A 16348-nucleotide genomic window follows, 5' to 3' on the forward strand; every position below is an offset into this window, starting at 1 on the left:
TCAAGGGAACAATCCAACAAGAGGATATAACACTTGTAAATATCTCCGCACGCAATGTAGGGTCACCTACATATATAAAGCAATTATTAACAGACATGAAAACAGAAATAGACAGTATTTACCTTTTAAAATAGGAAGCATTATATACTCTATTTTAAATGTTCAAGGAAATAATGAGATTGCTATTTTAGTCTTTTTTTTTTTTTTCTGTAATAACAGAAATCAGCAATTGCGCAGTGGCTTACAAATGGAATTTTTTCTTTTCTCACATTACATGAAATATATGGGTCAACTACAGCTCTACTTCTGGTCTCTCCTGGTTGTTCTTGGCTTGACTAGACTCAGCTCTACGTGTCTTCTCATTCTGCAACTCAATTTGAAGGAGTAATAACTACCTGGGTCATTTTGTTTTTATGGTGAAAGGAAGGAGCAAGAAGTTCAACAAACTACAAAAGTACATTAAGGCCTTTTGCTCAAGTGTAACAAATGTCACATCCTTTCCCACCGCATTAGTCAAAGCATGTCAAATCTCCAAGAGTTTTATTTCAATGGTTAGGCAAAGTATATTATACCTACAGAGAAGCGTGACAAAGAATAAGAGGAAACAAGTAATTGTGAACAAATAATACAAATTACTATGATTATCCTCCAGTCTCAATTTTGCCTACCTATTTTTGTGCCTTTAAACTATAGTCTCAATAATTGCAGGTTGTATAATTATGAACATTTTATCCCCGGTGGCACGAAAAAAAATTTATTCTCAGATGAAAAATTACAATCAACTAATATTTGGTTGTCTCACTTCATGTTAAGGTATATTGATAGTTCAGAATCCTAGTTCCCAGGTTGATAAAATATGCAGGAAGCTAAAAAAGGATTTTGTTGACGACATCCAAAGCATCATAGTTAAGCGCTAGTGGAACATATGCCTTCTTCTCTCCATCGGGCTTGACTAGGATGCTGACCTAGGCCATGTCAGTGTTATAGAACTTCTCCATAGCCTACTGGATCTGCCGCTTGTTGCCATCAACACCCACAATGAACACAAGTGTGTTGTTGTCTTCTGTCTTCTACATGGCAGACTCAGTGGTCAGAGGAAACGTGATGATGACGTACTGGTCAAGCTTGTTTCTCCTGGGAGGGCTTTTCGAAGGACATTTGGGATGCCTTCAGAGCTACAGTGTCTTGGGCTGACAGAAGGTGGGTTTTCTATGTGGATCTTCTATTTTTTTGTAGCTGTGAACACCTTTCAGCACTGCCTTCTTCTCCTTCAAAGCCTGTGCTTTGGCTTCAGCTTTGTGAAAAGCTTGCCCCTTTTTTGTTTTCAGTGAAGAAGATTGTCCCTGAGCTGACATCTGTGCCAATGTTCCTTTATTTTGTATGTAGGATGCTGCCACAGTGTGGCCTGCTGAGCAGTGTGTAGATCCACGCTAGGGATCTGAACCCATGAACCCCAGGCCACCAAAGCACAGCACATGAACCTAACCCCTATGCCACTGGGCCAGCCCTCTTCCCCTTTTCTTAAATGGGAATGTTTATTCTGATTAGCCTGTAATCCCTCCATCTTGTTGTGTTGCATATATTGGAGTTTGTTAAACGTAACACTAAGTCTAAAGACTAAAAGTCTAAATTGGGATTATGATGACATGAAGGGAGAGATAAACGTCATCTGGCAAATATGAACTCAGAGAAAAATAGACATATAATCATCACGAGATGTAATAACTGGACTTGACTTTAGATTGTCTTCTATAGTCAAAAAGATGAACATGTGTTCAGTTTAATGTGGCATTATCATTTATGTAAAACAACACATTGTTTTTAAAATACAGTTTGAAATGTAAAGGCAAGATCCATGGCCACAATAATAATTTATAAAGAATCTCCTTGTAAGTGACTGTTCTAGCTAAGATTCACATCTGGTTTTAAGTTAAATAATCCAATTAAGGGTGACTTAAACGTATTGGTATTGATGTGACATGCAATTAGAAGTCTCCAAATGGATGAGTAGTAGGCAGATCAGGACTGGTCTGCAGTGAAAGTTTGTCATTAATGGTCTAGGATTCCACCATAATTCCATTGCACATTCCTCCTTCTCAAAGTATCAAGAGGGTCCCAGCCTCTCTGAGTTTCCCATCTACATTCTAGGAAAAAATAAAATGAGGTTGCTAAAAACCTAAAGAATCTGTCCCAAAAGTATACTATTTAAGATGTTTTCTTCAAAGGTCCTCTTAGTGACTTACATTTACATAGTTTGGCCAAAACTGTGTCACAAGATCATGTCTAGATGCAGGTAAGATCTGCAAATATATTTCTAACTACAAAAATTATAACCCAGAATTACAGTGTTTTTTTTAGCAAGAGGGAAGTGGAGAATTACAATTTAGTGGAAGACTAGTTATAACTGCCATGATTGCCTATTCACAGCATGAAATCGTGGAGTTCCAATTAATGACAAGACACTTTTATAAATGATCCCTCTTTATCCTAACGAGAAAACTTCTAAATTACTGATAATCATTGCAAAATTTTTCTTTGGTGGATTTGCACAATGGTGGATTACTTGCTTAAGGATCTGTCTTCTCCTCACCTGGGATTGGGACTTACCACTCTTCACGTGACTGCTGTGAACGCTGCAATGTTTCTGTGTGGACCCCTCTCTCTGGGCACAGTGGGTTGTTCTCTGTGTGTGTTGCAGGGGAAGAAGACTTTCATTAAAATGGGTTGCCTAGACTACTCCATCCTTAATAGCACAGTTGAATGGTTCAGAGTTGTGCATCTGAACCTAGCAGGAGAATTTCCAAGGATTTTTTTCAAACTAAAACTCATAAAGAAAGCCAGTGCCTCTCTGGAGATAAAAACCATAGTGTAGACAGGTAATATATGTCCAGATAAAAGAGAACCAAGTTGATATACAATGAGAGGCAAGAATGAGCCATTTGTTCATGAAATTCAGCTGCAAAATCTGATCTGATTGCTTTCGGTTGTTTAAACCTTCTCTGTTTTACCATGTAACATAAAATTCTCTTTTTTGGTTTAGCACATTTATTTGACTTTCTTTCTATTTTTTTTTTTAATGCTAAGGATAGTGACATTTAGATTTCTTTTTTTTTTTTTTGCAGGGAAAGATTCGCCCTGAGCTAACATCTGGTGTCAATTTTCCTCTTTTTTTTTCCCTCTCCAAAACCCCAGTACATAGTTGTATATCCTAGTGGTAGGCCGTTCCGGTTCTTCTAAGTGAGCCGCCACCACAACATGGCAACTGACAGACAGGTGGTGTGGTTCCACGATCTGGGAGTAAACCTGGGCTGCCAAAGCAGTGAGGGTCAAACTTTAACCACTAGGCCGTCAGGGCTGGCTCGACCTTCTCTAATTTTGATCAGTAGATCAAGCAGAAGAATCTTGATGTTTACTCTAATTAATATTGGTTAATAATTTATACTGTTTTCTCAAATAAAGGAAACAACCAAGCATCCTCCTTATCTGATGGACAATATTTTCTATCCTCCTTATCTGATATAGGTGTCAAGTAATAGAATCTTGCACATGATTTGGCACAAGGTATATGCATACTGTGTATTGAAAAGCCAAATAGTATAGTGGTGTTGAGCTGTAGCAGTTGAGATAAGTTAGGTTATGCTGCATTAATCAACAGTAAACATTCTTAGTGGCTTATAACCAAAAATGTTTTTATCATATGGGTTCATGTCAGTCTGACACTAATTCTGGTCCACACTGTATTCATGTTGGCATCAGGCTGACTGAATGACTTTTATCTGTACTTTCACCAGTTTCATGGCAAGGGGAAAGATGCATGTCTATTCATGGGCTAGCTCATAAAGCTTTTGATTAGAAGTAGCACATGTCATTTTCACTCAAATTCCTTAACCAAGGCAAGTTAAAGTCCACTCCTAAATTCAAAAGGGCACAGGATCAGTGAATATTTTGAGCAATAATAGAATATTCAAAAAGAACAGAGACTCTGGACGCTGCCTAGGTTCAGATTCTGACTCCATCATTTAACAAACATGTAGCTGCAGGCAGGTTAAATAACCTCTCTGTGCATCACATTCTTCATTGAAAAAGTAGACATAATTCTAGCGACAACTTCATAGAACTGATGTGAGGATTCAACAGCGTAATGACTAGAACATGCATCGCACATCACCTAGCTCAAAATCATCAGCTTTTTAAAAATAAAAACATCATGTGATGTTGGATTCAAATATTGACTCAAAACATTAGAACTTGACTTGGATAAAAATAACGTATGTGCTCTAGTTCTAATCTTGCTTCTTTTAATGAATGGCTAAATGCCTTTGTCAATAGTAAATTGTTTGCCTGGGGCTTTCATTGTCCATTCTTTGTTCTCCCAAATGCCTTCAATCTTTTTACTTATTTTCATAAGAGACACTTTGATTAAAATAAAGACTCATCATTTATCATCAGCTGCTCTTAAGATAGAACATAAAACTGAACGTCACACCATCCCTTACAGAAAGTAGATAATAAACACAAACTGTTACCATGGAGACAGTCTAACCACGTATTAAACAATTGCAGTGATTCGCTTTCGTAATTGTACACTCTGCAACATAGAAGTCTGTAGAACTGGTGTTGCTACTTCATTGACCTTTATTTGATCCTCTGAAAACACATTTTTTCATAATGACCACTCGTTGAAGTTCATTTATCCTTTTCTGTGTATAGAGAATATCTTAAATTAGTTTTATATTTATCATTCCAAGAGTCAAACATTTTCCTATTTACTGGGTTTGTTAGTTTCCTAGAGCATAGTTCAGCCTCCTCACCACAGGAAACCAAACCAAGCTTTGCCTAAGAGGAGCTTCACAGCACGTTGTCTCTCAAACTAGAGAAGCTCTTTTTGCTGTTAGTTACTTGCCTTTCAGGATCTCACTAACGGAATTGGTCTCTCTGTCTGCTTTGGGCTTCTTCACTCACCATTGCTGCTCCCGCTGTCTCTGGGACAAAAAGGACAATATTTTCTCCTGTTTTATATAAAATGATAGACTTGGCCTCATGCTTTGCCCTTGATTACTCCTTCCGAGTGACTTCGCCAAAGATAGTTATCTTTTTAAATTGCTTTTTCTTGACCCCCAATGCAGTATACAACAGCTTTGCACGAGGCCAATTGTTTATATTTTATGACAATAACCTTCCAAATATTGATACCATTTTCTCAAAATCATAAATAAGAAATGAGAACATATTTTTTAGGTACCACATTTTATTTGAATGTAAAGCAGTAATTCACACTGGATGACCTGCTACAAATCTATGTTTCATAAATTTATAAATATTTATATATTTATGAATTTTTATTATAGCCATAAGTTAATAAGAGAGATAACATTGATACTCGAAAATTTGTTTTCAAAAATTTAAAGGAAATTACTGCTTATGGTCCTAGTTAAGGGAATGAGAGATCTCATTTAAGATCAAATAATAAAACTCCATGTTTATAACATCTTTGAGAGATACAAAATTTATGCCTTTATTTTATGTCATGGTTAATTGAGGTTGTCCTAGCACACCTCTGTAAGGTACACGTGTAATAACACTAGCTAGAAAATCAAATAAAATGAATTACAATTCAACAAAAAAAATGCTAGAAATTCATTTATACTAGGAAAAATATCATCATGAAGTTTTTCTTTTGTACTTCATGAGAATTAGAATTGAGTTCTGCAGTTTACATATTTATTTAATTTTTTTTATTATTGTGATACATTACAACTTGTGTGGAAAGGTGTATGTGCATAAAGTGGACTAGAATTATACTGAGAATCTCATTCATTTATTTTTCTAATTGGATGAGAGAACTGCAACTTTCTTGCTTCTTAATTCTGTTCGTGAATGTCTTACATTACAGAATTTTACTTTTGTGGGGCCTGAAGCTAGGGCATTCAGCAAGATGGCATTAGAATTTCAGAGAAGATTGGCTAGGAGAATTGATTGTAAGATTGATTAGAAAAATAGAAAAGGAAAAGAAACAAAGATAAATAGCAGCTATCTAATAAAAAAAATTTTTAAAGATAACATTTGACTTGTCAATCAAATCTGTATGATAATAATTTTTAAAAGCGTGGAAATGACAATCAAACACTGCTTAGAACAGCCAACATTATCTAATTTTCTAATGAAAGTCTGAGAGAGACAATGACCACTGCAGATTTTCTTTTAGAAATTTCACCAACTCAAATCCATGTATTTTGTCAGGATACACTGCATTTCTGGCTCAGGATAAAGCATTTAAAGTTCACGCTGGCATTTTAGATAAGGTTCTTAGTGGTAGATAAGATAAAGTATAACTGAAGCCAGCTAATATATTTGCTTAGTTTTCAGGAGATACAGAGTGCTGAACCCCTACAGAGAATTTGGTTCCCTGTGATGAAATGGGAAAGAATAATAAATTTGCAAAGAGTACTCTTTTTATTTGAATGTAAAGATAATCATACATGGAACAGTTTTGGATAAAATATGTAGTTATTTTAATGAATATAATACTGAACTACTTAATTTACTATCATTAAATCACCGATCATGTATAGTGTCTAAATTTAACAAACATTTGGTAAGCACCTGATACAGACAAGAAACTGTCCTGGGATCTACAGAATGAAAATATAAATAATAAAAAAATATTTTATTATGACAGATCAAATTAAATAGCCAATTATAATAAAAGATAAAATATAAAATGTACCAGATAGTCGAAGACTGTTCCATGATGTGTCCTTAAGAGTTCAATGCAGGGGGAAGATAAAAGGTTTTAGTTGTTTCTGGCTGAAAGGGATTTTGTGCAGAGACTACGTATGCTTAGAAAAAATGAAGAACAAAGAGAGGAAGCCAATGGTAGAATTCTCTCTTCAAATCCATACAGTTAGTTGCTATCCAGTTGTAGCAAGACACTGATGTTGCTACAGCTGGAGGCATAGCGATACTACACAGCTACGTCTCACCCATATTAAGACCCCCACTCAATATCTAAAATAAAAAGACAAAGCTGAATGCATTGCTTATTCTCATAAGGAAGGGCTGCGCTGCCCAGGCAGCTGTGTGGCTCTAAGCAGATCAGATGGCAGATCTTATATAGGAATTTGGGGACATGTGGAGTTCAGAGGTTGGTTGATTTTTAGAGGTGTGAGTTGGCATCATTTGCAGATGTGTGGTTACTCTGGTGAGACATTGTTGTTCTCTGGTTGGTACTTGGAGACCTGTTCATGGGTGTGACTCTATTTCTGATTGGCTGAAATTCAAAAGTGATGGACTGACACTGTAGAGTGTGTTCACTGAGGCAAGTTGTTATCATTTGATTGAACTACATGGGGGCTACATGTTAGCACAGACATGGAACAATCAGTCTTTTCCTACGTTTTTAAGAACATCTTAAATCTCACTGATGACGAGACAATAGAGCACATCAGTTGGAGTCTGCTTGTCTGCATATGAACCAGAAAAGAATGTCTCATTCAGAGAATCTAAATTGTACCCAGGATGCAGACCCAGATTACTAAAAATGCTTAGCAATAAAGATTTTGGCTTTTTAGGCTCTATGATGTGGTAAATTAATTACATTAATGACCTCAATTCTTCACCACTTGCACAATGACTACAGACTAGAGAATGAAACATATGGAGGAGAGGCAATTCACTTTAGTTGTTCCATTTTAGGTTATCCAGCATCAGGAAAATTGTAGCCAATCACCAGATACGTGAGTGAACCCATCCAAATCAGCAGAGCCAAATCAATGACCTGCATCTGCCTGTAGACACGTGAGCAAGAGGTTAGCCATGCAAAGCCCAGATCAGATCACACATTTGTGAGCAAAATAAACGTTTATTACTGTATGCCACTGAGGTTTTGTGATTGTTTGCTAAACAACATTATTTAGGCAATAAAATGATACAGGGGGAATGAAAGGGCCAGGTGAGAATGCTGAATGCCATTATTATGATTTATCACAAATGAGAAATTAAATATTGGATTATTCTCATGTGGTTGAACCATTAGAAATGGCATACAATAGGAATAGAATTTCAAATAAAGTCCAAATAATAGGTAGAAATTTGATGGACATATGAAATGGAATGAGTGGCAGCATATATTTATATTTATATAAATCAAATATCTAAAGAACAGTGACTGGGGCGTTTTTTGTTTTTTGCAGGGAAATCTCACCCTGAGCTAACATCTATTGCCGATCTTCCTCTTTATTTTTCTTCCCTAAGCCCCAGTGCATGGTTGTATATCCTAGTTGTAAGTCATTCTAGTTCTTCTATGTGAGCCACTGCCACAGCATGGCAACTGACAGATGGGTGGTGTGGTTCCATTATAAGGAAGCGAACCTGGGCTGCCAAAGCAGTGAGAGTGCCGAGCTTTAACCACTAGGCTATCAGGGCTAGCTCAACTAGGGGCATTTGAACAGAGTTTAGAGTAAGTGCATGGCACTGATGTTCAGACTGGTGAACTTTTGTCTTGGGCTCCATGCAAATAAGAATATTATGAAGATAGAAACTATATTCTTGGCAATTCACTGAATGTGAGTGAGGTCTATGGAATATGGAAGAGACAAAGATGATCTCAAAAGCCTATGTGACTTAGAAAGTAATGTCAACAAAAATAATCAAGTGCAAGAATATAGATTAACACCATTTTGAATATGACATAAATATTTATCAAATTAGATTATGTGATAAAATTTACCCTTAAAATGATCTTACATCCCCTTACAAATGAAAGTTTTTTAGGGAAAAATATGAAGATAAAAAAGAGTAAGCCCTTCACCAGTCTGCCTGGCCAAAGATCCTGGGCACTCTGGTTGGCCAGGTCCTGGGCAGGCCTGCTGCCTGGGTCCATGGGTGGAAACTTTTGGAGGAGATGGATATGTTTCTGGTGTAAATTTTGGTGATGATTTCATGGATGTATACTTATCTCTAAACTCATAAAGCTGTATACATTAACTATATACAGCCTTTTGTATGGCAGTTATATCTCAATAAAGTAGTTTAAAGAGAAAAAAAGAGTAATGACATGCAGTGTTAAATATGGATAGGCTTAATTTTCTTTTTGTCATTAAAAAAATGATTCAGCAAGTTATTATGTATGGATTAGATACCAAATAAATTATATTCTGTAACAGTGAAAATAAAATAAAAGGAACATAGGTCCATTTGTTCAATCTGATAGGGTAGGTAAGACTTAAATCAGCCATTTAATAACCCTAAGTAATATATAATTAAGGATCCAAAGGCTTGGTACACATGAAAAATGTAACCTGAGGTCGGGTATGAGAGATTAGTGTAGTTTAATATTATAAAATTGGGGATAATTAAAGTAATATTCAAATAAGAGCTTTAAGATTGTACTTAAACAAAAGGCCATGAATAGACATTCAAGATACATATTCCATACATTAAAGAAAGGCGTAGATTCAGATAGGTCATTTTTATGGGGTAAACTGAAAGACTTGGAAAGGAGGCTTTATTTTAGAGAATAGTGAGAGATTGGTTAAAAAGAGTGGATTGGATTTTGGAGAGTGTTAATTGATGAGTTAAGCACTTTGACTTGTGTCTTCTTTGTAAGAGAGAGACATTGGTATTATTTAAGCAGGTAAATGATGGTGTAAAGGGGATATTAAAATGGATTTGTTGGAGGAGGGGCTAAGGAAGAAAATCAATTAGAAAACAGTTGCTTTAACATACATATCAAATAAGATGTTACAATGAACATGGAAAGGAAATAGCAGGTTGATGTACTAAATAGTTCAGAGAGATATTAGACATGAAAGAAAGGTAGACTCAATATATTTTGCACAGTATAATTCATAAGAGTATTGGATTTATGGGAATGCTTGATTTACAGTGAAAACTGAGAAATTCCTAACGTAAGATGGGAAACTTGGAAGAAGGTAGATACTTAGGTGGAAGATGATAAGCATACATTGATTGTATCAACTGAGACATGAGGAAAATTATCCAGATGAAGAAGTCTTATAAGAGGAATAAAATATGAGAACAGTATTTATCTGAAAGATTCAGTGTTAAAAATTAAACTTGTCATTATTATTCTTCATTTTCTCTTTAAAAAACAAAAAAATTCAAACCTCAAGTCCTCCTAAGTGTCGACTGAAATAAAGAGTCTGGGTAAAGATTGAATGAACGAGTTTATTTGATAATCAAAGTAAGGAACTCAAGTGCTGGGAAACAGTCCAACAGAGTATTCTGAGGAACTGCTCCAAGGTCTGCAGATCCGAATGCAGTTTACATACTTTTTCTTTAAAAAAGCGGTGTCTGTGCAGGCAAGGGCTTACACATCTAACAGTCATATGCTTCAAGGATAACATGAACAAGAGTTTTTTGGTTATTCATCAAACAAGGCTTGTAGTGTTGGTGTTATCTACGTGTGGAGGGAGGCAAGGACCAGAGTCATTATTTTTACCCTCAATCTCTAAGAAATGCAGCTGGGAAATGTGAGAGTGAGGTACCCTTTATCTTTTCCTGTTGTGCATCTGTCCAGCTGGCATCTTCAGTCATGAAGTGTGGGGTTGCAATGTCATTCTAACACAGGCTTAGGATGGCCTGCATTGATGCTTCACAGGACAGCATGGATTTTTATTGTCCTGACTTTAAGTCTATGCAGCCCACTGGCTAGATTTGCCTGTTAGACCAGGGAGTGGGGTCCCAAAAGTTTGTTCACATAAACAATGAGATTATATTAATGAATCTAGTATTTGTTACCTTGTATGTATCTAGAACACAGTTTATTATCAATAAATGTGTATTTCTGAAACTAGAAATGTTGGTAATTAGGTAATAATACATATAGAAAATTAGAACATATTTTAAATATCAACTAATCCATGGTACATTTTGCATAAACCTATATTAAAGCGTTCAGAGACATGAATTACTCATCTTTTGAAAGAGACCATTGCATTTTCAGATGACTAGCATATTTTAGTATTATAAAAAATATAACTTAATTTTATGCACTTTCTTCAATAAACATATATTTATCTTTATAAATTTATCTTTTTAACTACCTTTGCTTCAACTAGAAAAGAGACTAATTCTCTTACTAATATCTTTAAGTTGTTTAGCTTTGTTTACTTTAATTAATTTTAAAAGGCAGTTCATGCAGTAATCTTGCATTTATGATATGTGGATAATAATACCTCTCTTTAATAAATAACATATTTTCAAAAGCTTGTAGTACAATGACTGGCCTTCAATATTTGCCAAACTATTAATGAAATCCTACAATCATGATATTTCAACCTTTTTTTTTAGATGTCTCTCTCAAAATCATACAGAATATGCTTGATCTCTTCTCTATCTACTAACCATTCATTCTCCCCTGTCAGGTTAAACATCATTCATTCTTCAGTTATTCCTTGTATGTCGTGGATCAGCAGTAGATTGAAACATGAAATTTATTTACTCATGAAAAAACAATAAAGAGTAAGGGAGGAGTAAGTTTATATTTTCATTAGAAGTTAGCTAAGATTGTAGAAGAGAAGGCCAGACGAAGCCATCACAGATGAATTAGCAGAGTTGGGGAAATTTTGACTACAAAGCAGAGTGGATGGCAATTTGAAGAAAAAAACAACTTAGAACATTGGTTTCTATGTTGTAAGTAAGGGCTCAAAATGGAATGTGTCTGATTACACATTTAATGATCATTCATCTCTTAAATTCAATATCTCCTCTAATTCCAGTGAATTATAGAAAACTGTTAGGGGGCCAGCCCAATGTGTAGCGGATAAGTTCATGCATTCTGCTTCAGCAGCCCGGGATTCACTGGTTCAGATCCTGGGCATGGACCTACTCACCACTCATCAAGCCACGCTGAGGTGGTGTCCCATGTAGGAGAGCTACAGCTCTACAACTATGATACACAACTATGTACTGGGGCAGTAGGGAGAAAAAAGAAAAAGAGGAAGATTGGCAACAGATGTTAGCCCAGGGCCAGTCTTCCTCAAAACAAAAATAGAAAGAAAAGTGTTGGGAAAATTGACAGGTAATTCATCAGTAAACCATAATCTCCATCATACCCCTTTCCATTGTTTATAATTACCTTGGGGCCTGTCTGCCTCATTTACTAGAGAACAAGCATTTGGGCAAAGAGGACTGATTTTGCTATATTAACCCTCCAACCTCTCATAATGCTCCAGCCAAAAATGTTGAATGAATTAATGTACAAATAAAAAATAGTTAAAAATATAGAGGACATTTCTAACCTACATGCCTTAAAATTATTAAAGATATTATTCCTCTCAGTGGCATCTTCTCTACTTTTTCAATAAAACCTATTACTGCTTAATTAAATCATCCACAGGTATCTTAATTGTTTTATTTTATGTCTATATAAAAAGTAGAGTCAGCTCTTTCTTTCTCTGAATTAAAAAACAAATCTTTCAGCCCTTTTTTATTGGTTTAACAATCTTAAGCAATTTTATTATTTTTCTTCTTACTTTCTTCTGAACAATTTTAGTCTACTTACAATATTCTTGTATTGATAATTTCTAGCCCAGCAGTTTATTAATCCTCCCCACTCCCTGCACAGGAGTTAGCAAAAAAGAAAATCAATAGTTTAGGTGAGTACTAACCATGTATATATTTTGTCAATATATAAATATTGCTTTGCTTCATCATTCCTCATTGAAGATTTTCACATTTATTGAATGGGAAAGCTGGGTCTGGAAAGAAATAGAAAGTGTAAAGCAAGAAGATAAATGAGCTAGATTGCTTCAAAGGAGATTAAGAAGATTAATGAGAAGTCGCTATATAGGATTTTACGAGAGAGGATTCAGGAGAAGAAGAATTAGGAAAAGAGCTAGGTAAAATACAAAAATAGATATATTATAAATAATTAAAATCAAACTGCTTACATTGCATCATTTTAGATTCTTAAAAAACGTGACATTTCCATGCAAATTCAAACACTAAACACATCCCCCACACCGACCAAAGTGTAAACCAAGCTTCTGCTTCTTCATGACTTTCCAAATAGGGTAAACCCTCTCCGTGAGCTGTGATTTCCTTTCTTTGATATGAGAAAAATAATACATTCTTTGCAAGTGTGGTATTAGGAACAAGGGCATAAGGCATAAAGCACATAGCAAGCTGATTAATACACGGTATTGTCCAATAACTGGGATACATTATAATAATAATAAGTGTAATTTAAATACACTGCATAATTAGCAATTATGTCAAGGAAAATTCTGGTGTGGAAACTCTCAGAGCAGTAGGCGGGGCCACCGCAGGGCCCATTCCATTTCTTTCCCATTTCTCAGAGATCACTGTCATTCATTGCCTGATAGTCCATGTTTTAAGAGCCATTGATTCATACATTTTTCTTCCATTTCCTAAATTATCTCAGGCAAGAGGTAAATCTGATGGTTTACTCCATTGCGGCCAGAAACAAAAATCCTATTATTAACATTTGATGGTTTGTATTTTTATTTATTAAATTCTTAGGAGATTTCAGTGATAAGGGTATTAAATAATGTCTATAAAGATAGGAAATGTAATCTGAAATTCAGAATTCTTTCAAGAGTCTTAAAATAGTTATTACAACAAACAAATGAAAACAATTTGTTAAATATGTTATTCTCAATACATAACGAGAATGCCTAGGATTAAATGTAAAAAGAAATGTGTAAGAGTTTTATGAAGAATTTTCTAAAATTTTGTCAAAAGACGTTGAAGAAACCCAAATAATTGGGCAAATAATCCATCTTCATAACTTAAAAAGGTGAATAGCAGTAAGATTTAAATTCTCTTAAAATCCACTCGTAATTTAATGAAATTCCAATAAAAATTCATACACGCTTTACGAGATACTTAACCTTACTTTGAAACTTATATGAGACCAAAAGCTGAAATATAGTCAAGATATTCACAGAGAGAAACAAGACGTAGGAAAATGTTTACTAGGTATGTGCAATTAAGATAAAATGATAGCTATTAAGGTAGTGCGTCATTGTCCTATGGGCAACCAAATACACCAACGGTACAGCACAGGAAGCCCAGACACAGACTCACCATATACAAAATTTTAATAAAGATGAGATTGGTATTGTAGAGTACCAGAGAAAATATGGACTTTTCAATACCTATTGCTACAGCAATTGATTCAACATACCAAAAAAACAAAAAACAAAAAAAAAATCAAGCTATAGCACCAGTTCACATCATGTATGTAGACAGATGATAGATAGATAAATAGATAGATGATAGATGGATAATATAGAGAATATAGTATATATAACATATATATTATATTGTATTATACATTTATATACTATACAATGTAGGTTATATATATTATATATAATTATATATATAATATATATAACAAACTATATATTATAATATAAACTATTATACAAAATATAATCAGCTTAGTGAATATGAAATTATATTTGAAAGAAAAAACAAAATACTTTAGAAGACAATATAGGGAATATATTTATCATCTTTGGATTAGAGGGAAAAAAAGATACCAGACATGCAAATCATAAAGAAAAAAGGCAGATAATTGCTAAATTTGACTAAATTAAAATGAAAAGTTTTGATTTATTACCATTTAAAAAATTCCATAACAAAAGAGAAAGACGTACCCCAAAGTGGGAGGATTTATCTAGAATTCACAGCACTGACAAAGGTTTAGCAACAGTATGGACAAAAATTTTAAATTAGGAAAGAAAAATTAAAAATGGAAAAATGTGGGGAAAAACTTGATCATGAGTTTAGGAAGAAACATTTAAAAGAACTATAAACATATGAACAAGTGGTTAGTATCAGTAATGATAAGGAAAATACAAATTGAAAGCACAGGGAGATATCATTTTACATTTACCAAATTGGTAAAACAAATCAAGTCACACCACACTAAGAGAAGGCAGGGAAGTAGGGCAACTGTTATACTCATTAATGTTCCAAACATTAATGTGCATAGTGGTTTAAGATATAAGGAAAATACTTTGGCACAATCAAATTAAAAACATCGGAAACATCACACTATGATGCAGATATTAAATTATTAGTTATTTGCCCCACTCTTCTTGCCTATGTAACACAAGAAGATATGTCAAAAGCCAGAAAAAATATATAAAATCTCCAAATGTATTTGGTAAATCTTAAATTAAAAGTAAATGAATTTTAAATGCAAAAGTCAAGATAGCAATTACCTCTGAGGGGACCAGAAGTATGAAATGGTCACAAGAGTCATGCAGTTGATGTCAAAGTAATGGTGACAGTTCTTAGACTGAGTGGTGAGTGCATGGGTGTTTATCTTCATTTATTACTGGTATGTCATAATTTTTATCTATTTAGTACTAGAGACATAATTTCTGGTAATTAAATAGTCCTTTGATAAAAGGAGAATAAACTTAGATTTATATGGAATTGAATACTACATTTATATGAGTTTAGATTAGTTTTGCTAGCTAATTTTAAAAAAAGAAGCAAGGGATTGGCCTGGTGGCATAGTGGTTACGTTCGTGAGCTCCGCTTCCGTGGCCCGGGGTTTGCAGGTTTGGATCCCAGGCAGGGACAGACGCACCGCTCATCAAGCCATGTTGTGGTGGCGTCCTATATACAAAATAGAGGAAGATTGGCACAGATATTAGTTCAGGGACAATTAAAAAAAAAAAAAGGAAGCAAAACAAGAGTGACTTAAATAATTCTGCTTTCCTTTTAGTGTGAAGTAATGCAGTGTTCCACACACATCAGGGATTCACAACCACCTATATTCTTGTCTTACTCTCTTTAGTGTGTGTCATATTTGGTAGGTACCAAAATGTCTGCTGGAGCTCCAGCCATCAATCTTACATTCCAGGCAGCAGAAACTAGGAACAGAAAGGGATACCTGCTTTTGAGGAGCTGTAGCACATAACCTACGTGATTTTGTCTCGTTGGTTAGAATATACTCGCATGGTGAAATGAGAGGCTGGAAAATGCAGTACTGTAGTTGGGAATATTGTCACCGACTAGGTGCCCCCAGGAACTCAAGGGTGGGTTTGGAAGCATTTAACTGTTTTTCCAAATTATTTTTTTCCCTTAGTTGTGGTGCAACCACCAACCATCCTGAAACTGAACAAGCCTCAGCAAAAGAGCTGCGCCCAGGACCTTTGCCTTATTTTTAATGCTAAGGTCTCTCCAGGAGGAGCTTAGGCCTCATTATGTGGAAGCATGTTCTCCAACTAAGCCTGTGCAAGTGAATATCCACTTCTCCCTTTTGAATATTCATACCCCATCCAAAATAAAACTTCCTGCTTCCCTTTGTTTGGGGATGCCATGACTTTGGAAATGATTC

At 35.0% G+C, this 16348-nt stretch overlaps 1 pseudogene; it reads right to left on the bottom strand.

Annotated features, from left to right (window-relative positions):
- Positions 1-866: 866 nt before the first annotated feature.
- Positions 867-8942, bottom strand: LOC147912340 (large ribosomal subunit protein uL23 pseudogene; annotated as a pseudogene).
- Between the last annotated feature and the right edge of the window lie 7406 nt (positions 8943-16348).

The sequence above is a fragment of the Ceratotherium simum genome, chromosome 36, assembly GCF_057802395.1.
Source record: "Ceratotherium simum simum isolate JZ-2026a chromosome 36, ASM5780239v1, whole genome shotgun sequence".
Taxonomy (NCBI): Eukaryota; Metazoa; Chordata; class Mammalia; order Perissodactyla; family Rhinocerotidae; genus Ceratotherium; species Ceratotherium simum.